The sequence below is a fragment of the Electrona antarctica genome, assembly GCF_951216825.1.
Source record: "Electrona antarctica genome assembly, chromosome: 9".
In the NCBI taxonomy this organism is placed as follows: Eukaryota; Metazoa; Chordata; class Actinopteri; order Myctophiformes; family Myctophidae; genus Electrona; species Electrona antarctica.
This window is the reverse complement of record NC_136790.1, coordinates 23779040-23804086: the sequence shown is the minus strand read 5'-3', so window position 1 is coordinate 23804086 and position 25047 is coordinate 23779040. Positions and strand designations below refer to the sequence as shown.

At 45.7% G+C, this 25047-nt stretch overlaps 1 protein-coding gene across 4 annotated transcripts in view; it reads left to right on the top strand.

The window, feature by feature from the left end:
* The window catches only part of LOC306930373 (synaptotagmin-2-like), a 55868-nt gene that overhangs the window by 10585 nt on the left and 20236 nt on the right, over positions 1 to 25047 (top strand). Inside the window, exon 1 of one of the 4 annotated variants that reach the window (XM_079511308.1) lies at positions 4202 to 4280. The exons of the other annotated variants lie outside the window; for them this stretch is intronic. The gene's annotated coding sequence lies outside the window, so the exon portion shown is untranslated. Of the gene's footprint in view, positions 1 to 4201; positions 4281 to 25047 lie in introns of those variants that run through there. 4 annotated transcript variants of the gene reach the window in all.

Here is a 25047-nt window from a genome sequence, read left to right as displayed (position 1 = left end):
TGTAAAAACATTTTTGTAATAACCTTTTACTTTAATCAACTGTCAACTGAAGATACCTTGTACAGGCTTTGGGAGTGGCATACGAACACAGTACTGTGATCAATAGGGGAATAAATGCAGTCACGGCTTCTGACCAGGGTGATGATTAAATGATTGATGGTTGTTGTTTAGGCTATTGTCTTGGATTTAGCTAAATATATTAAATGAGCCTTAACAGCAATGGTGCCAAAAGCCTCAAATTTAAAATGTCTGTAAAAGTAGCAGCTCTGAATTATGTACAGTGAGTAGGTCTAGAGATCTACTCGATACAGGTAGTAGTCCTTAGGGTGGTTACATTCCATTGGCTAATCTTTTATCGCAGCAGTTCACAAATCTTGCTGCTGTGTTCGCACATTGGTCATGTTTTCAAACTCACTTTGGGTGTGTATAATCTGTGGGAAGTACTGTACAGTATGTGTCTGGGGTGGGCAGGTGGTTAGAAAGTGCAGCTTTAGGGGCTCGGTGGCACAGTTGGTAGTGCTGTCGCCTCACAGCTAGAAGGTCCTGGGTTCGATTCCAGCTCGGGGTGCTGTGGGTGCTGGCGGCGTGTTTCCTCCTCCGCGTCATCATTGCCCATACCCGAGGCGGGGTTGGCGAAAGGGCCTTTCTGCGTGGAGTTTGCATGTTCTCCCCGTGTCCCCTAGGGTAGGTACCCTCACAAAAAACATGCAGTAATCCTGGTCTCTAAACTGCCTCCCCCTGGCCAGCCGGGGCGCCTGATGGAGGGGAAAGGAACTGGTTGGAATAACGTGTTCCTTCCACGCGCTAGGTCCAAATAGGGAAACTCCCCCCTGTCAGGTGTAAAGGAGCAACTTGGACACTCAGGCATGAAGGAAGCATGAGTTCAAGTCCGTTGCTCTCCCCATGTCCCCCATATATGGGGACTAGGTTGGCGGAGGGTGTGTAGAGCCCAGGATCACATTAGATAATTGACACAGGGGTGAAAAATGGGTTACAAAATCGTGGGATAAAAATTATAAAAAAAGAAAAAAAGAAAGTGCAGCTTTGTTTCCACCACGTTTTGTGTGCAGTGGGTGCATTGTCTGTCTTCCCTTGGGAGCGGTGTCTGTGTGTGGCGGCCTTTCTCTATTGCAAGGCTGTGTACTACTGAAACTTATACATCTTGATCACATGACGCAGAACATAATGGGCTAGACTGATGACGTGGATGCACTCACATGTTCCTCCACGGTGGAGGAACGCGTGAGTGTATCCATGTCATCAGTCTGTCAATGGCAGGCTAAGTGTGAAGACGAGGCATGGCAATATCGTTATCTTTTGCCATCAATAGATCCATTTTGACAATGTGCAAATTTCCATTGGTCTAGCAGCGTGGCAGGCAAAATAAAAAAGCATACTCTACAATAGATTTAGAAAACGTTTAGCACATTTCCTGCATGAAGGAAACACAAATTGACAATAATATCCTGTAGGCAAGAGCTTATGAAATCCTGTTAACGGTGTAGTGTGTTTTAGCTGTGAGTCTAGAGGAATTCACATTTTTTCAGTTTCAGTGCTTTTATGCTGAGGTTTGGACATGATTGAGTTGAAAAGAAGTCAAGACAACTAGGTCTGACAATCTAGATTTCAAGCTTATCTGATCCAGTGTTTCATGTGATTGGCTCATTTCAGGCACTGTGAGGGTAATATTTGTGGGCTTCATAATTGAGATAGCAAATTGCATGCCATGCCTTCAAGCTAATATAATTTGAGGCGAAATCACATGGGAAAATAGTCATTTGGAAAGAGGACATTGGACTGTCTGTTATGTTTATTAATGGGCTTACCCCTGTGAGTTAGATTCTTTTGTCATTGAGTGTTTAGATATGAGAAAATATTATGCAAATGCCACAAAGACACCCATCACTGGGGCGTTCATATCGCTTTGATTGTCCTGATTCTCTGGAATTGCAGTTGGAATCACATTCACAGTAATTTTCCTTCATGATCTCCTTCTCTCGTTTCAAATAAGTGAAAACTAGTTCCAGTAGAAAAACTAATCTCACTATTTCCAAATGAGTTGATCATTCATAATAATCAGTTTCCAACACTCTCAGGCAAGCTAACGGATGGAGGCAAAAGTGAGGACTAAACACAACTAATGTTAAAGCCTTGCCCTATTCCAATAATAATTATTTTGATTATCTCTGCCAGGCAGGCAGAGATATTGAGATTGGTTGTGTGTCTTTCAGACACCACCTATTTTTGTAAGCTACTACTAGGCCAATCAAGATAGTAATGTATACCAGGCCAGCAGGACCATGCACAGGACCAAGCACCTCACCATAGAAGACAGGGAAGATCATAGGAAGCACCATGATTTGAATAATTTGGGGTGGAGTTTCTTCCTTGGCCTACTGGGAGAGTGTGTTCAATGAGAGATAATGGTGTACCAATGGACCTTACGGTAAGCGCCACCCTGCTCCCGCCCCTCCCCCTATACTGTTGCTAAGTAGGACACGCTTGCTGCTCCTACACTCAGGACCGTGTTATGTCAGCGTTTTTCCGAAGAGGAATAGAAGTATTCATATCAACAACATCCATACTATAATAACGCCATGGTGAAACGTTGCTGTTGGGCGTCCTGCAACAGTGCTTCATAGCTACCCAGAACGTTTGGGACATTTTCTTTTTTGAGTGCTGCAACCACTCCCGAGCTGTGTGTGGCTGGGTGCCTGGCTGGGTGGCTGGCTGGGTGGGTATGAGCACGAAAATAGCATGGATGTTTTTCAACACCTGTGCGCAAACTAACACACACACACACACACACGCACATATTAACTGTACATATGATGATTTCGGGTGTGCCAGTACAGTATAGTGACAGTACAGTACAGTAGAGGGTACAGTAGAGGGAGCCCCACACGGTAACTCTGTCATTTCTCAACCGTTTCGGACGTGGGGCAGCTCGCCGGAATCAGCCCGCCCCCCTGGGCGCGTTCCTGGGGGTCTGGAACTTCCGGGGACCCCCACAGAGTTGCACCACTCACTTCACACAGGTGTGCTTTTATTCCTTTTCCCGTGGGTGCACACATGCACATGTCAATGTTTACAATATGGAGGTGGAGGAGACGGCGGTGGCGGTCACTCATTCACCCGCCCTGCTACTAAATCATACTATTAACGTCAACTTTTACTAAACAATGGTTAAATCAATCGTCTAATAAACAACAAACAACTTACCTTGGAGCAAATGGTGTGCTTTGTAACTTTCTCCACGTTCAGTTGCTTGTGTGGACGGCCACATAACTTCACCCACAGACCCTTTTCTGCACATTGTATCCAAAAAGTGAAGGTCCACTAATTTGAATTTGGGAACGGCAAAGAAAATCCAAGTTTAAACGGTTAAACGAGCGTTTAAATCATGGGGTTTACATACCGGTAGCTTGTTTAGTCAGCCGCTTCCATTTTTTCAAGGAAGTTTAAATGCTTTTGCGCCTCCCCTGGTCGAATGTGGAATTAGATTTTCCAACTGACTTCAGTTCAGTCGACATGCACACCAAGCCCCCAGTAAGGCTATCCAATGTTGAAGCTGCCACTACCTACTGGCGAAAAGTGGAACTGCAGCACTTTCATGGAGGTGTGGAGGATGTGCGTCAGCCCAGGACCTCAAATTTGAGGCCATTGAGTTATAATTGTACTTCCGGCAGTCTTCCGGGTGCTTCAAAACGCCACTGAGCAACTTCCATTGAAATTAATAGCTTGGGGGCGGGGCTAGTGCTCCGGTTCTGTCTCTAACCTTTTAGGTCTATATGATGCACACGCACAAGCACAACTTACTTGAAAAACATGGAAGCGGCTCACTAAACAAGCTATTTAAACACTCGTTTAACCGTTTAAACTTGGATTTTCTGGCCTGGGCCATGGCTCAGTGGTCCAGGCACCTTGGCTGGTAATCCAGTCTGGCAGCGTGCCGCGGGTTTGACTCCCGATCCCGACGGCCTTTACTGCATGTCTTCCCCCCATCTCTCTCCCCATTTCCTGTCAGCCTACTGTCTGTCCCTCCATAAAATATATAAAATAAAGGCGAAAGCCACAAAAAAAACATAAAAAAAAAAGAAAACTTGGATTTTCTTCACTTTTTGGATACAATGTGCAGAAAAGGGTAAGCAGCGTTCTTTTTTCTGAACCGCAGTGGGAGGGGGATAGACGTGACTGGAGCCTGTGGCTGAAGTTATGTGGCAGTCCACACAAGCAACTGAACGTGGAGAAAGTTACACCAGCACACCATTTGCTCCAAGGTAAGTTGTTTGTTGTTTATTAGATGATTGATTTAACCATTGTTTAGTAAAAGTTGATGTTAATAGTATGATTTAGTAGCAGGGAGGGTGAATGAGTGACCACCGCCGCTTCCTCCACCTCCATATTGTAAACATTAACATGTGCCCCAAACGTTCTGGGTACCTCTGAAGCACTGTTGCAGGACAGCAATGTTTCACGGTCACCATGGCGTTATTATAGTATGGATGTTGTTGATATGAATACTTCTATTCCTCTTCGGAAAAACGGTTGCAATTTGCAACTTGCAATGGGCCTGGTCTACAAGGTTCTCTACACCACTAAGATACCCATATATACCTGTCAAAATACTTCCTTAATGTCAACAAAGTCCACAATCACAACACCAGATGGAGTTCAACAAACCACATGCAACCCAGATTCGGCAAAAAAAAGGACTAAATTAATTTCGCCCCTATGCCACAAAAATGCGGAACTCGCTACCAATAGCCATTAAGAAATGTGAATCCCTAGACTCCTTCAAAACCGCTCTCAAAGAGCACTTACTTACTTAGCTGTAATTTTAAACTGGCCTACTGGCATACTGCACTGTACACACTATCACTACAAGTATAACTAAGGAGTATACTGAAGAAGGAGAAATCACACAGAACACATAGGGAGGGAAACCTGGAGGAGCTGGAAGTTTGATGGAATGCATTGAAGTCTATGAGAGCTGGGTGGACAAGTGACAAGCGTGTCAGTATTCTCTTCAGTATCCTGGTGTCGGTAGCATCCTGGTGTCAGTATCCTGGTGTCAGTATCCTGGTCAGTATCCTGGTGTCGGTATCATGGTCAGTATCCTGGTGTCGGTATCATGGTCAGTATCCTGGTGTCGGTATCATGGTCAGTATCCTGGTCAGTATCCTGGTGTCAGTATCCTGGTGTCGGTATCCTGGTCAGTATCCTGGTGTCGGTATCATGGTCAGTATCCTGGTCAGTATCCTGGTCAGTATCCTGGTCAGTATCCTGGTGTCGGTATCATGGTCAGTATCCTGGTGTCAGTATCCTGGTCAGTATCCTGGTGTCAGTATCCTGGTCAGTATCCTGGTGTCGGTATCATGGTCAGTATCCTGGTGTCGGTATCATGGTCAGTATCCTGGTCAGTATCCTGGTGTCAGTATCCTGGTCAGTATCCTGGTGTCGGTATCATGGTCAGTATCCTGGTCAGTATCCTGGTGTCAGTATCCTGGTCAGTATCCTGTTGTTGGTATCATGGTCAGTATCCTGGTGTCAGTATCCTGGTCAGTATCCTGGTGTTGGTATCATGGTCAGTATCATGGTGTCGGTATAATGGTCAGTATCATGGTCAGTATCCTGGTGTCAGTATCCTGGTCAGTATCCTGGTGTCAGTATCCTGGTCAGTATCCTGGTGTCAGTATCCTGGTGTCAGTATCCTGGTCAGTATCCTGGTGTCAGTATCCTGGTCAGTATCCTGGTCAGTATCCTGGTGTCAGTATCATGGTCAGTATCCTGGTGTCAGTATCCTGGTGTCAGTATCCTGGTCAGTATCCTGGTGTCAGTATCATGGTCAGTATCCTGCTATCCTGGTGTCTGTGAAGTAATGGCAGCTCTGTCTAGTATTATGCATGCAGTCTCATGCCATAGTTCTGGTCTAGCTTTCAACGACAACATGACAAGATCACTCTGACCTGATCAATATATGACATAATAGATTGGCCCGGACTTTGGGCATGCCTGACACAACTTATGGGCCTCAAAGGGAAACAGACAGACTGTCAGTATAGGCCACCTATTCTGTCTGACAGACAGAATAGGTAGACTACTCTGACAACGGGTAAATAATACTGGTTTAGTTTTTAACTTTTTATAATACAAATGTAAATGCATAACTGGGTTTTTCTAAAGTTGAACATTGGCAGAATCTGCATTGTTTACTTGCTTGTTTGTTAAAGACAATCAATAAGGAATCAGTTTCTACCTAAGTGTCATTGTGCTGTAATGGTTGGCATTAATGCAATGGTCTCAACTTGACAACAGGTCAGCACTTGTGCTAAAGAGAGGTCAGCGCTTTTTTTTTACAGTTTCTTTCAGCATTGCCTTTACAGTAATTTACTATAGAACATCGATGAGGCTGCTCCTTGTGTGGTTCTCTAGCCAATCAAAGAGATCTAACTAGGTGGACGTTTTTAGAGGGATGTCATCAAATGTCCTACTGTAGTTCGGCTTCATTTTGATCTTTAAGAACAAAAACAGACGCACGCACGCACGCACGCACGCACGCACGCACGCACGTACACACACACACACACACACCCACCACCACCAATTATTGAATGGAGGCAACAGTGTGAAGGAGTGATGACGTCATGGTGAAGAAACTATCAGCCATTTTCAAACGGCTTGGGGCTGTTTCTCCTAAATGTATCCCTAGATTTAATTAAAACATCTATCAAATGTTCCTTTCATATACCTGTACACCTCAGCACAGCTCCGTTGCCTCCAGTGCCACTAGCTCTGGTAAAAGGCCTGAGACTCTCGCACAGTACCTACACCTATAGCCCAATGTTCAGCAATTAAATAATCATCAAATGCCTTTCATTTGAAAGTAAGCTAGTCAGACAGTTACATGAACCCTAGCTTCGCTATGCTGGGGCGAACATTAGGCACAAATGGCTGATCTACAAGCTCACAACATGGTGAGATAGATAAAGGATATATGAGCGGATCAAGTATAGACCCCGGGGGACCCTGGTCAACGAAGGCTTAAGCGGCTAAACGCATGTATTCTAGCGTCCCTATTAGGGCAAACATTCAGTGAAAATAAGTGACTCCGTTCAGCATTGTATTTAAGGGGTTATGGCGTTACTTCTATGTCCATGTTGACTTTATAGACCTCATACACCTCTCCCATCCTTCATAGAATGACACCATAATGTAATCATCCCAGCAAAGGGATTTGTTAGAGAGAGCTAGCTACATTTACCGTATCAAGTTACTGGCTTTGCTATTATATGACTGGAGACCTTATAACCACCCAGCCAAACACAAGCATTTGTATGCGCGGGCCTATGTGTCCTTATGTCTGTGTGTATCTAGGGGAGAGGAATGGAAGGAAGTAAAGAAGAGAATAAAGCAAAGGGAGTGAAATCAGTGGCTGATTGTCAGACACAGTCTGTCTGTGACTAGCTTCATATTTATATGGGAAACCCCTGCATTGCAGCAATCCCTGCGTGAGCTGAGAGGGTGCAGTCCTCTACTTCCTGCCTCAGAGGAGGGGACACCCGTTGACTTGACCAATCAACCCTGGCCAGCTCAGTAGGGGTGCAGTTAATCAGTTAATCAAAGTAATTGATTTGATCGATTTTCAAAACAAATAATTTATCGGTCATTCTAAGCATCGCTTTGCAATGCATTGTGCGCTTATAAATGGGCTAATTTCACTATTGATGCACTACACCGTTGTGCGATGGAGTATAAAATAGTGCTTAAGTGGTTAATCAATTTGTTGCAACCAAATGCAAAAAGGCATTAAAAAATGCAGTTCTTGGTTATTTGATGAATCGAAAAAGTAATTGATAGATTAATCGTGTAAGAAGATAAACAATAGTTGCAGCTATACAGCTCTGGACTGCACCAGCTGTCCCCTGCATGCGTTCATTATCTTTTTGACTTGGATATCGCTGGTGTTTTGTCGTTCTCTCATTGTTCCGGCTGCTATCCCCATGGGCTGGCACACAGAGATGAAAACAACCCAGAGCGGCTGTGTTGAGTGAGCCTCATTTACAGATACAAAGAGAGACCCACTACCTACCGCCTACCCCTGTCATAACATGTTATAAAGTGTGCACAATAAAAACCACCGTACGCTACAATAAATAAAAAACGAACCAAATGTCAAATCAAGTTCTGCTGTGCTATTTTGAGCATACCTCACATTCGCCACTACTATACATATCCTCCTGACCTGACCTGTGTACTTTTGGCTCTCTTTGTACTGTAGATTAGATCCGTTTCTGACAATGTGAAACTATAGTCCCATCCTCATTTGTGAGTTTTTTTTGTGATATCTTTAAACTACAAAATTATAGATGATGAGAATGAGTCTGTACCCTACTACAAGTTCATGGTTCAAGTTCCAGTTCTTTGCCAGTTGTTGTGCGTGTGTTGTGTGTGTCTTTTCATTCGGGTCGGTGTGGTTCGCATTATTAATAATTGCAGCCTGTGTGTGTGTGTGTGTGTGCGTCTCTCTCTAAGCAGGGAGAAGAAACATGTTCTAAAACCTGGTCTACTGTAGTGCCAATTGTGTTCTGGACGGTAATGGTATACACTCGACAAAGCTATTTGTACCATAGTGGATTTGAATCCACAACTTCTGCGGTGGTGGGCAGGCACTTTACCACTGCGCCACCCAAGGATTTTTATTAGTCAAGTCAAGTCAAGTCACCTTTATTTATATAGCACATTTTAAAAACAACAGAAGTTGACCCAAAGTGCTTTCCATATAAAAAATTACATCATAAAATACAAAATTAAAATAAACGTTTAGCAATACTTCATATAAGAAAAGGCTGAAGGCAATGGAGAAAAGGTGAGTTTTTAGGGATGATTTGAAGCTTTCGATGGTTGGGCTGGATTTGATATGCAATGGGAGGCTATTCCAGAGTTTGGGGGCAATTACCGAAAAGGCCCGGTCGCCTTTGGTTTTTTGGCTCGCTGAGGGGACAGCAAGGGGCATTTGGGAGGTTGACCTAAGTACCCTGGAGGCTAGAGGTGCAGAGACCAGGTCACAAATATATTCTGGTGCAAGGCCATTTTGGGCTTTAAAAACGAACAGTAACATTTTAAAATTGATTCTGTGTTTCACTGGTAACCAGTGCAGTTGGGCCAGAACCGGGGTTATGTGCTCGCGCATTTTGGTTCCTGTTAAAAGCCTTGCAGCTGAATTTTGGACCATCTGTAGGCGGGGCAGAGTGGATTAAGTCAGGCCATGGTACAGGGAATTACAATAGTCAAGTCGAGAGGTGATAAAAGCATGGATCACGGTTTCCAGGTCACGGTACGCTAAAATAGGTTTCAATGGTTCAAGGTTCCTTTTGCTATTATTCTTAACTGATAAAAACTGCTACTCACTACACTGGATACTTGTTTATTAAAATTTAAGCTGGAGTCAAAGTGAACACCCAGGTTCTTTACAGCTGTGTTATGAAAATTTGCAGAAAGGGGGTCTAGGGAACTTTTGAGGTCATTTATGGATTTCTGGGGGCCAAATATGATGACTTCAGTTTTCTTTTGGTTTAGCTGAAGAAAATTTGCAGCCATCCATCCCTTGATGTCATCGAGGCAGTTAAAAATGTTGTTCAGAGAGGATGTGTCATTCGGTGTGACTGGCAGATAAAATTGTGTATCATCAGCATAGCAGTGATAAGGAATGCCGTGTTTTTTAAAAATAGAGCCAAGGGGAAGCATATATAGGGAGAAGAGGAGAGGCCCCAGGATTGACCCTTGAACACCACACGTGATAGGGGCCAGGGACGATGAGTAGGTACCAAGTGTAACGTTAAAAGTTTGATTTTTTAAATAAGAGGTGAACCAATTTAAAACAGTGCTCTTAAAACCAACCTCATATTCGAGACGTTTTAAAAGAATATTGTGGTCGATCGTGTCAAATGCAGCAGTAAGATCTAACAGGATTAAAATTGCACAGGAGCCAGAATCAACGGTTAAAAGGATGTCATTTTGTACTTTTAATAGTGCGCTTTCAGTACTGTGCAGAGTTCTAAAACCTGATTGAAATGTATCAATGGAGTTGAAAGTATTTAAAAATGCAGAAACTTGGATTAAAAACAACTTTTTCTAAAATTTTGGAAATAAAAGGCAGCTTAGAGATGGGTCGGAAGTTATTACATTTTTAGAAGATTTTGCTAGATGTTTATATTGAGATCTTTGGTCATTAATTTGTTAAAAATGAAACTAGCCCTAAAATGTCTGCCATAGGGTGGAGGATCTTGCATTCACCCCTGTGTGTGTGTGTGTGTGCGTGTTGTGTCTGTCTGTCTGTCTGTCTGTCTATCTGTCTGTCTGTCTGTCTGTCTGTCTGTCTGTCTGTCTGTCTGTCTGTCTGTCTGTCTGCAGCAGCGTGTGATACATGCCCACAAGGCTACAGTATATTCCTATAGCAATTTAGCAAGCTAGCAACCACATAGACAGAGAGTGGGTGGGACACATCATGCAAATTAAGCATAATCCAATCTGGTTCAGGTTTCAGTGGTTTGTTGTTGTTGCACACAGCCTTCTGGTTTTCTCCTGGCATGGAGAGTTATTTCCTCTCACTCATGGCGCACAACCAACACCATCAGCTGACCGTCTGTAGGGTACAGTATGTATCGTCGACATCTGCCGATCTGTATAGTGCAGGACAACAGAGTGTGGTGTGGCTTATCACAGCACTGTTATAAAATTGGTCAGGATGAGAAACACCGTTCAGTTGAAGTGTGCTCTTTACCCCTTTTTCTCCCCAATTTAGAAGTTAATTCTGCCAATTGATTCCTCCCCACACACATGTCTGTGTGTAGTCACTGCTGTTGTATCCCTCTCTCACTTGCCAGTGAGGAACCCCCACCGGGTGGACGTAGCACCTCCGTCCTCCAGTGAGGAACCCCCACCGGGTGGACGTAGCACCTCCGTCCTCCAGTGAGGAACCCCCACCGGGTGGACGTAGCACCTCCGTCCTCCAGTGAGGAACCCCCACCGGGTGGACGTAGCACCTCCGTCCTACTCCTCCCCAGTGAGGAACCCCCACCGGTCCGGGTGGACGTAGCACCTCCGTCCTACTCCTCTCACCCAACACTGACAGGTGCTGCCCCAGGCCGTGGCGTAGGAGTATGCATAACAAATGACGAATATCACCCTCCCCACACCTGGCTTATCTCCCCAAACACGGGCCGATTGCTAGAGTTATGCACAGCAACATGAATTATGAAAGATTTCATTCACCTGTATGATTCATAGCTCAATGTCCCTCCACACGCAGCTGATTCATTATGGAGACACTACAGGGCTGCTACTCTGTTCTGAATCTAAATTCAAGATTATGACTGGACGGTGCATTGCAGACGTTCTCGTTTTAAACTTAAACAGCTCTATTATTAACCCCAGACAGACAAACGCAGACAGATGGCTCGGCCACGCCGTAAAAAGTGTCGACACAGGAAAATTACGCTAAATTGAGGGCCAGGTCAGGCGGAAGACTGGCGTCATCAATATGATGTCAGTATTTGGAGGCCAGTCTGGAGGCCATGTCGTGAGAAGCTGTAACATTGTGGCTGAGAGATGCAAGGTTTAGTTACTTTAGGAGATGGCATAGTCCTTAGAGTACACCATAAAAAAGGCAATATTTAGTTCATCAATGCAGTTGGTTACCTTCTAAATGGGTGTTCATTCCACATTGAAAACACCAGAATAAATACAAATAGCGTATTGAGCTAGTCCCCAAGAGACAACATACATTACCCAGCTCTTGCTGGTCAACTGACACAGCTAAAACATTATTACTTTTAGATGTATCTGCCATAGCATGGTCAGTGGTGTGTTCTAGATAATTTTTCTGGTCATACTATACTTATTCCCGCGTGTGCGTGCGTGCGTGTGTGTGTCTCTCTCTCTCAGTGGCGTATACTCATTGGGCCACCAGTTTATTTATAGCTGGCCCAGTCTAACTTCTGAAAAACAGCAGCGAAAAAACAACAAAGATAGCCTAGCTATATTGGCCCTTCACCCCCTGTGCATGCAAATTTCTGTTAGTAGCGAACCACAGCAAGCCGCCTTTATTTTAGACAACTCAATCAATAACAAAAAATGTTGCCAAGTCTGCTTATTATAATCTACTTATTCAGGCTTGTTTTTCCATAAAGTTGATTCAAAATAGTGGGGGTCCTTGACATGAAAATGTTTGAGAACTGCTCTACAACATTCGACAACATTAGACAAAAATACGTTTGACAGACCTGCCCTAGTTGCTTACCGGTATTTGGACTTATTTTAATAGTCCTGGTTGCTTGTTTCTCTCTCACAAAAATCTGGCAACCCTGGACTGGTGAGACGGATTTGTTTAGCTCCGCTGAGATGACATCATGAATAGAAGGATGATCGCCGCTTTTATGATGCTATAAATGTTCCCTGACACCTACAACTAGTGAAGTGACAACATTCCTGCCTGACTCCCAAAACAAACGTGATGGTGATGTGATGGTGATGTTGATGGTCACTTGTTGCCCGAATCCCGATCAGTAGAAACAAACAGTCAAATACATGTTTTGTCGGCAGCCTGCAGGGGCCTCTGAAGTCTTTCTTGCCACCTCCTGCGTATCAGATACGCTCCTTTGAAGTTTATCGAGGCCATAATATGCTAGTTTTCATTTTGTTCTTAACGTACTACGCCGTAGTTCCACGTTAGAACACACCACTGAGCATGGTAGGAAAGGTCAAGGTAGGGTCAATTCTCTCCAAGGCAGTCCAGGGCAGCTGTTGCTTAGGAGACAGTATAGCCTTTCATGGCTATACTGTCTCCTAACAGTAAAGCCTTTCATGGCTTTACTGTTGTGGAATTTGAACATTTCCTGTGTGAGAGAATGAAGAGTTGAATATGCATTGTAGAATATTTATTCACATGGAAGGTCAATTCTGCCTGACTATGAAATATGCTGCTCCACTCTCGGCGTCCGAGAGCGGCAACACTACCCTGACCCCCGTGTGTGTGTGTGTGTGTGTGTGTGTGTGTGTGTGTGTGTGTGTGTGTGTGTGTGTGTGTGTGTGTGTGTGTGTGTGTGTGTGTGTGTGTGTGTGTGTGTGTGTGTGTGTGTGTGTGTGTGTGTGTGTGTGTGTGTGTGTGTGTGTGTGTGTCGCCTCGCCGACTCCAAAATCGACACACGTGTTCCACACCCCCACAGGGAGTGCAGTGTCGAGTCGGTCGGACCCACAGTTGTCCAGAACTGCCACAAAAGGCCTCTGCCCGGGCTCTGGACAGGGCCCCTGCCCAGGCTCCATATATGGAGCTGGCCTGTTCTGACATCACAACACTCCATATTTGGGCATGCCTGACACAGAACGCCATATATAGGAATAAAGGGACACAGAGAAACGGATACAGAAATCTCCATTCGGCATAAAAGGGACACAGACAGATGGGTGGAACGGGTACTCTGACACGGGTACAACGGGTACTCCATAGCCGGGTGGGGCATGGATCTCCAACTTCCATCGTTACCGACTCAGTGCTCTACAGCCGGGCACCGGTCTAGTTCATATAACTGAAGTAAGATGATTACTACCTGAATAGAAATGCAGACCATTCATCTCAGTTTCTGTATCAAAGGCCCAGTGATTGATCAATGGGTCAAAAAGATAATGCCACTTCCAAACTGGCATAAATTCTGCAAGCCTTTCTCTACCCTGAATAGAATAGTCAATTACAATGTCATGCAGCAACTCGGGTATATTTACACCCCCCTTTGGTTGAAGGCAGTCATGGCATACCAAATGACAGGAGCCATCGCACTATGGCTTTCTAAAACAGCTGCTGGCTCAACAGGAACACATGGAGGTATTCCCCCAAGGAGACGGGGGTTGAGAAAAGCAGCGAAAGGCGTTTGGATGCTGTGTCACAGTAGGACAGAATACGTGGTTCTTCTTTTTCATTTCGCTTCATTTATTCAGGGAAGCCCATTGAGAGTAAGCTCTCTTTTTTTAAGGACTCCCTGATCACAGGCAGCATATAAAATACAATACATATAATGAAAAACAATAACCACCATTACAATATCACTGATGCTAACAAATAGTGTTCCATGAAACAGTTGCAGTCACTGCAGTATGTAGTGTGTCCAAAAGTAGAGTAAGGTAACCATTTGAAAGATGTTTTACTTTGATGGATTTTGAATATGACTACAGTAGGCTACAATTACCATTTTATCATAATTATGGTCTAACCTGAGGGGGCAAAGCTCCTCATCTAAGTGTAAATCACATGCTGACGTGGGCCTACAGTAAGTAATATAAATGGTAAATGGTGCATTTATATAGCACCTTTATCCAAGGTGCTTTATGTAACAGACGTGATCTTGCGTTGTGTTATGAAGCACCATAGACCAGGATCTCAGCAGTGAGTAGATTTATTCTGTACAAAAGACAACGAGGCAATCACTGCTCTGCTCTGACTTGTATACGTTTCCACAATAGTATTTGCGCTTTCAAAGCCCATATGAAATAGGAAATAGCATGACAATAAATACAATATGTACCTGTACAAAAGACAACGAGGCAATCACTGCTCTGCTCTGACTTGTATACGTTTCCACAATAGTATTTGCTGGAAATAAAGCAGATGCAGTACCATGAGAACACAGTATGTGTCTTAACAACTTTGGGTACATATATGTATCAATATATTACACAATTGTAAAGGAAAATAATAAAATAATCTGCAGCGCAAAATAAACACAACCTACCGCTTTCAAAGCCCATATGAAATAGGAAGTGCGGTAGGTTACGTCATTTCCTTAAAGGCAACCGCCTGTACTCTTAAAGTCACAGAACACTGTATCACAATACAATATAATGCCTGGGCAAGTGGAAGCACTATTAATCATGTTACACTCTCCCCCAATGAATTCCACTTGCCCTTACAATCAAACAAAATACCATTTGAGGCGTGCAAAGCCTTGCAATTACGTGTCACCAAACATCCCTGTTTTACAGAACCATTCCATACCAGAATGAAGGACTAAGTCCCCAGGTAAACATGCCTATTACATGTTAAGTACACTTGGCAACACTTCGAAAATGGGCCCCCAATGGAGAAAAATAAAATAAAACAAAAATAAATACTGAACCTTGCTTCTTTTTTTTTTTTTTTTTTTACACCCATACAGCTATTCTCCGAAACTCATCACCCAAAACTCTCTGTGTCTGCATAGTTTCAATGAGTCTCTGAACAGGTTTTATGAAACGCCCGGCTCTAGACCTAGCTCTTGCCATGGCACCGTGCGTTGCAGTCGTATCCACGGTCTCAGAGCCATCGTCCACACCGTTCCCCACAGTAACATCAGCCAGCTGGACGGCTTTAGACCTAGCTCTTGTCATGGCACCGTGCGCGGCAGTCGTATCCACGGTCTCAGAGCCATCGTCCACACCGTTCCCCACAGGAACATCAGCCAGCTGGCCGGAATCAGGCTCAAACTCCTGTCCCTCACTCGGTCCGTCCTCCTCTTCCACGGAAGCCGTCCCCCCATCATATGAGAGATTGCTCATCAGCTCCGACACCCACACACTTGTTCTCTCCTCAACACCCATCTCCTCAGTAGGTGCATCGCTTTCATCAGAACTGGTAACATCATCCAACGCCTGCTCAGCTGTATCAAGCAACGGCAGGAAGTTAACTGGCATGATGAGATTTCGGTGCACAGTCTTCTCACGGCCAGTGGTAGTATCGCAGATCTTAAATGTATGGATGTCAGTGTTCTCCTCCACAACAACATAAAGTGTATTCTCCCATCTGTCCGCGAGTTTCCTCTTGCCACGTTCCCCTTTATTTGCAAGCAGCACACGATCCCCGACCTCCACAGGGGACCCTCTGACTTTCCTGTTGTACAGGTCTGCATGTCTCTTCAGCTGCTTAGAAGCCGACGTCTGGGCAGCCACCATGGCCTCCTTCAGATCCATCCTGAGAGACTGGACAAAGACATCATAGTCCACAACCTCTGGATCATGCAGCACTTCCCCGAACATCATGTCAACAGGCAAGCGAGGTGTCCTCCCAAACATCAGGTGGAATGGGGCGTGTCCAGTGGTCTCATGGATCGTACAATTATAGGCAAAGGTCAGAGATTTCAGCGACTGGGGCCACCTGTGTTTAGCCCTAGCTGGCAAGGCACGTATCATATTGCCCAAAGTCCTATTGAATCTCTCAACGCCACCATTACCCATGGGGTGGTAGGGCGTTGTGTGAGACTTCTTCACCCCTGCCACACTGAGAAGTTCCGCAATCAAGTTACTCTCAAAATTGGCCCCCTGGTCAGAATGAATGCGACGGGGAAAGCCATACACACAGAATATGTTGTTCCACAGTTGGCGGGCAACAGCTTTTGCTGACTGATTGGGACACAAGAAGGCATGTGCCAGCTTGGTAAAATGGTCTGTGACAACGAGGACATCAAGTGACTTGTTAGAAGCATCTTCAGCACACCGAAAATCAATGCAGACCAGTTCGAGGGGTTCGCTGGTGATGATGCTCTCCAACGGTGCTCTAGCCTCAGGTTCAGGGGCTTTGCTGAACACGCACCTCCTACAGCACTTAACATACTCCTTAACATCAGTTTCCTGTCCTTGCCAGAAGAACCTCTGCCTTGTCAACCACAGTGTCCTTTGTTGACCTTGATGTCCAGCCTCATCATGGACACCGTTCAGGACCACTGACTTGAGTGAGGCGGGCACAACATATCGATAAGACTTTTTCTTGGACACAGGGTTCCTGGATACACGATACAGTACCCCCATTCGCAGAGACAACTTCTCCCATGCCTTAAGCAGCCTCACAGTCTCCAATGGCTCATGAAGACGTTCCCTCCTGGAGGGCCTCCGACCCCTCTCCACATAGAAGATCACTCTGGACAACGCATCATCTTGCCTTTGCGCTGACATCAAGTCCTCCTGTGACAGCGCACCAACTGTAGCCACTTCAGCAGGCACCAATGACTGAGTCAATTGTGGCAGCAGGAACGCATGACTCGTAATCCCAGACTCTCCAGAAGAATGGGAAGCCAGAATAGCAGACACCTCATCACCCGACAAGGACACACAGACGGATTGGCTATTGACACCCAAGACAACCTCCTCGCTCACCGCAGTCGAACATCTCTCCAGCTCTGCCCCACATGGATGGTTGGACCAGCGGAACACGTCCTGCACCTTCTCAGCCTGGACTCCAGCAGCCTCCTCCAACAGCTCCTTGTAAGGGACCCTTGTGAGCTTGTGGAGGGCACTAGGTTTCACAAACGGCTGCCTGCTCAATGCATCCGCCACCACATTCCTGGGCCCTGGGATGTACTTGATGTCGAACTCAAATGGGGCCAACTTTGCAACCCACCTCTGCTCGCATGCATCGAGTTTGGGCTTAGACAGGATGTAAGTCAGTGGGTTATTATCTGTCCAGACTGTGAATGGCCGCCCTCTTAGCCAGTGGCCAAACTTATCACAGACTGCCCAGCGCAGGGCAAAGAATTCCAGCCTATGAGCAGGATACTTAGACTGTGCATAGTTTAGCGATTTACTTGCGAAAGCCACTGGCCTGGCCTTGCCTCCATCTTCAGGCACCTGAGAGAGAACGGCACCCAAACCATTGCTTGACGCATCCACAGACAACAAGAACGGCCTCTCAAAGTCCGGGTGGGCCAGGAGGACCTGGTCCAGAAGGGCTTGCTTCAGAAGATTGAAGGCCAATTTGCAGTCATCCGTCCAATCCGAAGCAGAGAGCTTTCTCGTAACTTTTCGCTTCGCTCTCCCTTTTCCATGGCGCGGAGCCTTGGGTCCAGTGGTCAACATGAACAAAGGCTTAGCAATGGCTGAGCAGCCTTCTATAAATCCTTGATAGTAGACCACCATTCCCAGAAAGGACCTGATTTTGGACTGAGAGGGCACACTTGAATTGTCTTCCATGAGATCCTCTTCTGTCATTTCGGCGATGGCCCGGACCTTTTCAGGATCTGTGGAAATACCAGCTTCGCTGATTACATGGCCCAAGAATCTCACAGACTTTTCCAGGAAGTGGCATTTCTTCTGTGCCAATTTGAGATTGTGCTGCTTCAGACGACCGAAAACCATCTCCAGACGTTGCAGCCCCACCTCCTCACTGGGAGCGAAAATCAAAATATCATCGAGGTAACAGAGAAGACTTAGGAAATTCTGGTCACCAAATATGCTCAACATCATTCTCATAAACGTGGCCGGGCTATTGCATAGGCCTTGAGGAAGTCTATTGTACTCATAGAGTCCAAACGGCGAGGTGAAAGCCGTGAACTTCCGGTCCTCCTCTTGCACCTCCACATTGTAATAGCCAGATGTCAAATCCATTGTTGAGAAATAGGCATTCCCGCCCAAAGCTGCCAGAGCATCTGCTTGGTGTGGCAGAGGATGAGCGTCTTTTATCGTGCGCGCGTTGAGCCACCTGAAATCCGTGCACAGGCGCAAGTCACCCGACTTCTTCCAGATGAGAACAAGCGGAGAGGCAAACTCGCTGTTGCTCTTCCTAATTATCTCGCACTCCTCCATCTCATCCAATGTCTGTCTGAGTTTGTCGTACTGATTTGGAGACAACCTCCGATAAGGCAATCTGAAAGGTTTGTCATCACTCAGCCTGATTCTATGCACAAATCCCGTTGCCTTTCCACAGTCCAACTTGTGCCTCGAAAAGATGGACTCATAGCGGGCTATCAGTTGCACCAACGTGGCTCTGCCCTCAGGCGACAATTGGGGGGAGTCAACATCCACGTCCCCAAGCCCCAGCCTTCGCAGCACCTCATTACCCTCGCCTTTGCACTCGGATGCACTGTCAATGGTCAAGCTATCAGCACTCTTATTGTCAGCCTCAGGTCCACCATCCACCTTCAGCATCTGCTGCTGCAGAGTCAGAGGGGTGCCTGACACCACCGGCTCATCAATGTCAAAGTCCTGCAACGCCATACAAGGGAATGCATCAGCCACCTTAGCATTTCGTCGCAGTGTCACCGACTGAAGAAGCGGGTTTATAATCTTCACTGGAAGCCATCCATCATTTCTCAGAAGTGCCACGGTCCTTCCAATGAGAATGTTTCTAGGCCTTGAACGTGCACTAGTGGGTTCAATGACAACAGCACTTCCAGCAGAAATGTTTTGAGCATTCTTCAGTCGCGTCCACACCAAATGCTCCTGCATTGGCTCCAAAGTGACTGCCTGCTTCAGCCTTAGCGTCCCCACTTTGTCCGGCACATCACTTCCCCGCCACCTCTCCACATTGGCCAGAAGGGAGAAGAGCTGCTCGTCATCATCATTACACTCTGTCGACTGTGTCTCAGAGAAATTGCTCTTCCTCATCAAACGCAGGAGGTGTTTGATGAAGTTGCTGCCAATAATCAGTTCGTCGACCTGACCATCCACAACCAAGACAGGGACAGAGGCTTTATGTCCATACGCTGTGAGCATCAACTCACACATTCCCACAGGTCTGGTCTTCAAACCTCCACACCCAACCAGCACCACATTAACTGGGTTGAGTGAGCTGTCCGATAACACTCCTGCTTGCTGCAGACGTGGCAACATTTCTGAGCTCAGCGAACATGCCATAGAACCACTATCAACTAACGCTTTCAATTCCATCACATCATTTACAGCAACACTTGTATAGAACAATTTGTCAGTTGAAGCCAGCCTCTGTATATTCTGATAGATTACTTCCACACCAGGTTCCACAGAATCACGGGCATGTGAATATACAGACTCCACATCCTCATCACAGTCAATTAGGGGGGCTTTTACAGGCCCAACACTTGCCCCCTCCCCGCGTGGGCCATCTAGTTTCCCTGCTGGTTGCTTGAGCCCTGCTGTGGGAGCGCCGCTGGCTGGGGAACCTGACCCTGTGACGAGGCTTGAGGGCACGACATGCGTGTATGTCCAGGAGCATAGCAGAGGAAGCATAAACGATCAGTTCTACAGTGTTCCACTGTATTGTGGTTAGCATCACCACACACTGAGCATGGGGCCATCCTTCTCCTGGGCCGTTGCTGCGGACGAAACCCAGAATTGTTCACTGTCAGGGAGCCTTGCTCCAACACACGCTCCAACAAAGCGATAACTTGGGCCAGCGGTTCTGACGAGGTGAGTACATGTGCTGGTGACAAAGCAGATGTGTGTTCAACGGCCTCTGGCCTAGCTGCTGGTGAGGGCTGAGCCATGGGCAAAAGCACTGGAGAGGACACCTCCTGCCTCAAAGTGGAGACCATCACACTCGATCGTGAGAGCTGTCTGGCTTTTCTCTCCCTCTGTTGTTCCTCCAGCCTCTCGTGGACATCCCCAGCAGTCCACTGATGAAGAGGTTTGCACTTGAAAATCAGACATAATTCAGGATCAGGGCAGTGCCTGATAAACATGACAGTCACCTCACGAGTAGGATCTTCCAACCTTTTGCCTTGTCTTTTCATGCCCTCCTCAGCCACATCAATGGCCCTGTTCAGTCTGATCCAATAGTCGAATGAGCTCTCACCAGTCATGGGTAAAGTTGCATAAAAATCTGCTAACGGCATATCAGAGTATACTGCATCACTAAAATGTTGTCTCAAGATGTGAAACATGGGGTCTGGACCTTTGCTCAAGTCGGTTTTGGGATCACTGCGCAATCCAACTCGGACAACATCTCGTGCCCGTCCCATAAGCTTACTCATTACTTCATCAGACTGTTCTTGTGCATTGAAACCCTTCTTTCGCATGTAACCCAACATAACCTCCTCCCACTCCTGTACTGTGCACTTCTCAGAACCATCCCCCCTGAAACAGCTTGGTTCTTTTACATCAGATCTTAACACCAGCCCCATATGAGAAATGTCACCAATGGTAAGTCCCCCCATCCCACTATTGTTCTGAAGACCCCCAGTACTCACTGACTTTGTCGCTTCCAAGCATGATGCTATGCTTTCACCAATGGATTTACCCACCCGCTCAACAATTCCTGCCAATATATTAGCTGACACCTCCCCGTTCCCCGAAGGTAAAGCTGACTCAGGAACATTTTGGGATTCAAACCCACCAGTGGTGTCAGAATGTGTAATGTTGAACCTTGGCATTGGCGTAGAAGTGATGGGCTCGAGTAGTGGGACCCTATTTGCTGGCCCAAGGGACCGAAAACTAACACCCCTGCCTCCGCCAGGAGAAGCAGTTGTATGAACGCCCCTCCCCCTGCCAGGTAAACCAAGCATAGAAAAACCCATCCCTCTGCCAATACCTCCCAACCCAAAGGAATTATCCATTATTAACCAATGTACAAATTAAGTACTTGGTAAAAATAAAACAAAAATATCAATGTGCAATTGACCATGTGCTATACAGCAAAAAATATCCCAACAAAATAGTGAAAACAAAAAGAATACACAAAATAAAACATGTACAATCCACCACAACGTGATGTTATTCCCTTGTAAAGAAGTTTAAATGATCACACATAAAGAACCCATCTCATTTGGACTGACAATATGGCAGAATAGTAATACTGTTCCACGCTAAATAAACCCCCGTCAGAAAACGGCACAGTGTAGCATTAAATGCAGTGTCCTACTACCACCGTGTGGCCAAAATGGAAACTGCAATTGGCGACGTGCAGTTGCATAACATGACTACCAGTGTACCGCGTGGAATGACAGCCCCGGTGTTTCTCGTCCGTAGCGTCGGTAGATGTCTCCTTCCAACGCCCAGTAGAACAAGAAGACCGTCACGGCACCAGTGTAACAGACGTGATCTTGCGTTGTGTTATGAAGCACCATAGACCAGGATCTCAGCAGTGAGTAGATTTATTCTGTACAAAAGACAACGAGGCAATCACTGCTCTGCTCTGACTTGTATACGTTTCCACAATAGTATTTGCGCTTTCAAAGCCCATATGAAATAGGAAATAGCATGACAATAAATACAATATGTACCTGTACAAAAGACAACGAGGCAATCACTGCTCTGCTCTGACTTGTATACGTTTCCACAATAGTATTTGCTGGAAATAAAGCAGATGCAGTACCATGAGAACACAGTATGTGTCTTAACAACTTTGGGTACATATATGTATCAATATATTACACAATTGTAAAGGAAAATAATAAAATAATCTGCAGCGCAAAATAAACACAACCTACCGCTTTCAAAGCCCATATGAAATAGGAAGTGCGGTAGGTTACGTCATTTCCTTAAAGGCAACCGCCTGTACTCTTAAAGTCACAGAACACTGTATCACAATACAATATAATGCCTGGGCAAGTGGAAGCACTATTAATCATGTTACATTTACATAGATTGTGCATTACATTCACGCATTCACAAACACATTTATACACCGATGACCGAGGAAACCATGCAAGGCAACCTAACGCCGGGGCTCCACCGGGCGCGTTGCGTCTCCGTCGCATGCATCAAAAAACGAACCGGGGCAATTTTAATGCAGTCACGCAACGCAACCCTTCATTGATTAAAAAGGGAACATTCCCTGACGGTGACAGACACGACGCTGACGCGCCCGGTGGAGCTCCGGTGTTATATCGGCTTAATAACACAATAATGGCCTTCAACTTTGTTTACATTTAAGAGTAGTTCTAGATCCTGTCTGCAGTCCACTGTGTCTGTCTGGTCATTATTGACCAGATTCCCTGAGCGAGATACCCTAAATCAATTATTTTCATGATAGTAGTGACACTGCAGGCATTGGATCAGATGCCGCAGAGTAATCTAGTAAGAGAGTGGCGACACACTTTGATCTCGCCGCAAAGCGGGGTGCTATGGGCTATAGTTCCAAACATTGGAACTATCCCATTGAGATAGAATGAGCACTTCCGCATTCCATTGTTATAACGGGAGTGAACGCTAGTGTCGCCACTCTCTTACTAGATTACTCTGAGATGCCGGCTTGCACGTCATTATGTAAATTCATCCTATGAAATGGGGTGAGAACACGTTCACTGCATTGAGCGCAGTGGTGTACGGCTTGGAGTTGACTTTGTAAAGTCAGCTCGGCTTAAAGAGTCTTGCAGTTCACCTCCCTGTCTTGCATCTCGGTAAGCACCTGCAGCCGCCCCTGCATCACTGTTGTTCACTGCTTTCCTTCTGCGCACACAGGAGCTTTACTCAGCCTCTCACCAAGCAAGCACCCAAAGCAATGCTTGAGTATCGATCTCTTACGGTAGGCTCTCTGATTGCCAGACCTAAAGAGTGGCATGCTGCATTTGGCTGTGTGAGCAGCATTTTAAATGAGGTTGGGGAGAGAGGGAGAGAGAAATTATGTAGAGAGAGAATGACTGTTTGCATGTGCATTTCGAGTGGAGAGACAGAGAGGGGTGTGTGTGTGTGTGTGTGTGGTGTGTGTGCAAGCGTATGTGTGTGGTGTGTGCAAGCGTGTGTGCATGTGTGGTGTGTGTGTGCGCGCACGCGTGCAAGCATGCTTGTGCGTGTGCACGCACGCGTGCAAGCATGCTTGTGCGTGTGTGCGTTGGGGGAGAGGAGGCGGGTGGGAGGATAGTGTGCAGGAGAGACAGGAGGGGGGGGGACTAGTGCTGCAGTGGAGAGCAGTGAGAGGAGAGACTGCAGTCTCTGCTTATGGTGGAGATCAGAGTATGTTAGCACATCACTGAAGCTCCATAGCCCCTACCAGTTCTTCATATTGAATGGGCTCGGCTGCAAAGGGGAAATTACATTTGAAGGGTAAGATTTGTTTTGTCTATGCTTTATTAAATTGGGATTTAATGATACAACATTAAGAAATGCATTAGAGAATAGACGCCGGTCTATCTGAAATTAACTTTAATAATAATTCTTATCTCTTTTGATTGTTTAAAGTGAACTATTCTTAGCCTTCTGTGTCTGGAGATGCTTTGGAGATCCTTGTACTGTATGTCAGCGTGGCTTGGACGTTATGGAGCGTGAATATACAGTGTTTGCGGCTGATTGGTGCTGGCCAGTCAGTGCTGAAATCTAAAGGCTGATAAGAGCTGAGTGCCAATGGAGCAGGGGGCAAACCGCCAAACACGTATGGGGAGGCACATACGGTAGATGTGGTCGCTTTATTCTCTCCTGTTCTTTATCGACTCTTCTTTAAATGAGAAAGGACGCATCCTTTCTCATTTGAAATGGCTTTGCATTTGAAAGTTGTAGAAGTTTCGCTGTTGGGTCATTGTGAAAGTGGATCAATGGGAGGGAAGGAATGTTGTAACTGAGGGTTAGGAATTTATATTGCTGTTCTTCTCCAACAGAAATCTGGTTTTATTAGAATTTCGGGTGTGTTTCCTCACTGGTGAACAGCTGAGGATAATGTGCCTGTTTTCTTCAGGAAAGTAGATGACAATACTTTTTACTATCATATTATTTCTTTGGGTACTATGTGGCCAAAAGGGTATGTGGGTGTGTGTGGGCATGTGCAAAGGAGAGCCATGTTACAGATAAACTTTCATCTCAGTCTGGAACACAGCTAGAGAGCAGACACCTTGTGTCCATGCCAACCTCAGTCGTGATGTGAGTCCAGACCTGGACCAATTGGTTATTTGATTGGTTGGCCATTCTGTTTCAAGGCAGGTGGAGAGTGACTCTGGACAGCACGCTGACACTACGAGAATTGCTTAGCAACAATGGATCGCTTGGCCTGCTGCATGCATGTATCTGTGTGCAACACAGAGTTCTGTTTGTAACACAGACTAGACCAGGATTTGAGACAATTTGGACATTTTATAGACATGTTGAGAATGCAAAGAATAGCCATTTGTGGCCTATGAGCCACTGAGAATGAGGTTCCATCATCATTGTTTCTAGAACAAGACATACAGTATATAGTACTAGTAGCATATAGCGTGCATGCTAAACTTGTATGTGCTCTACATAGATAGACATATCGATCCATAACATAGCCCTAAAAATCAGAGTTTCACAACATACAGAATATGTCAGACATGGCACACCAATACACCAGATGTTTGTGTTAGTCAGCTGCAAAAAGCCAGCACT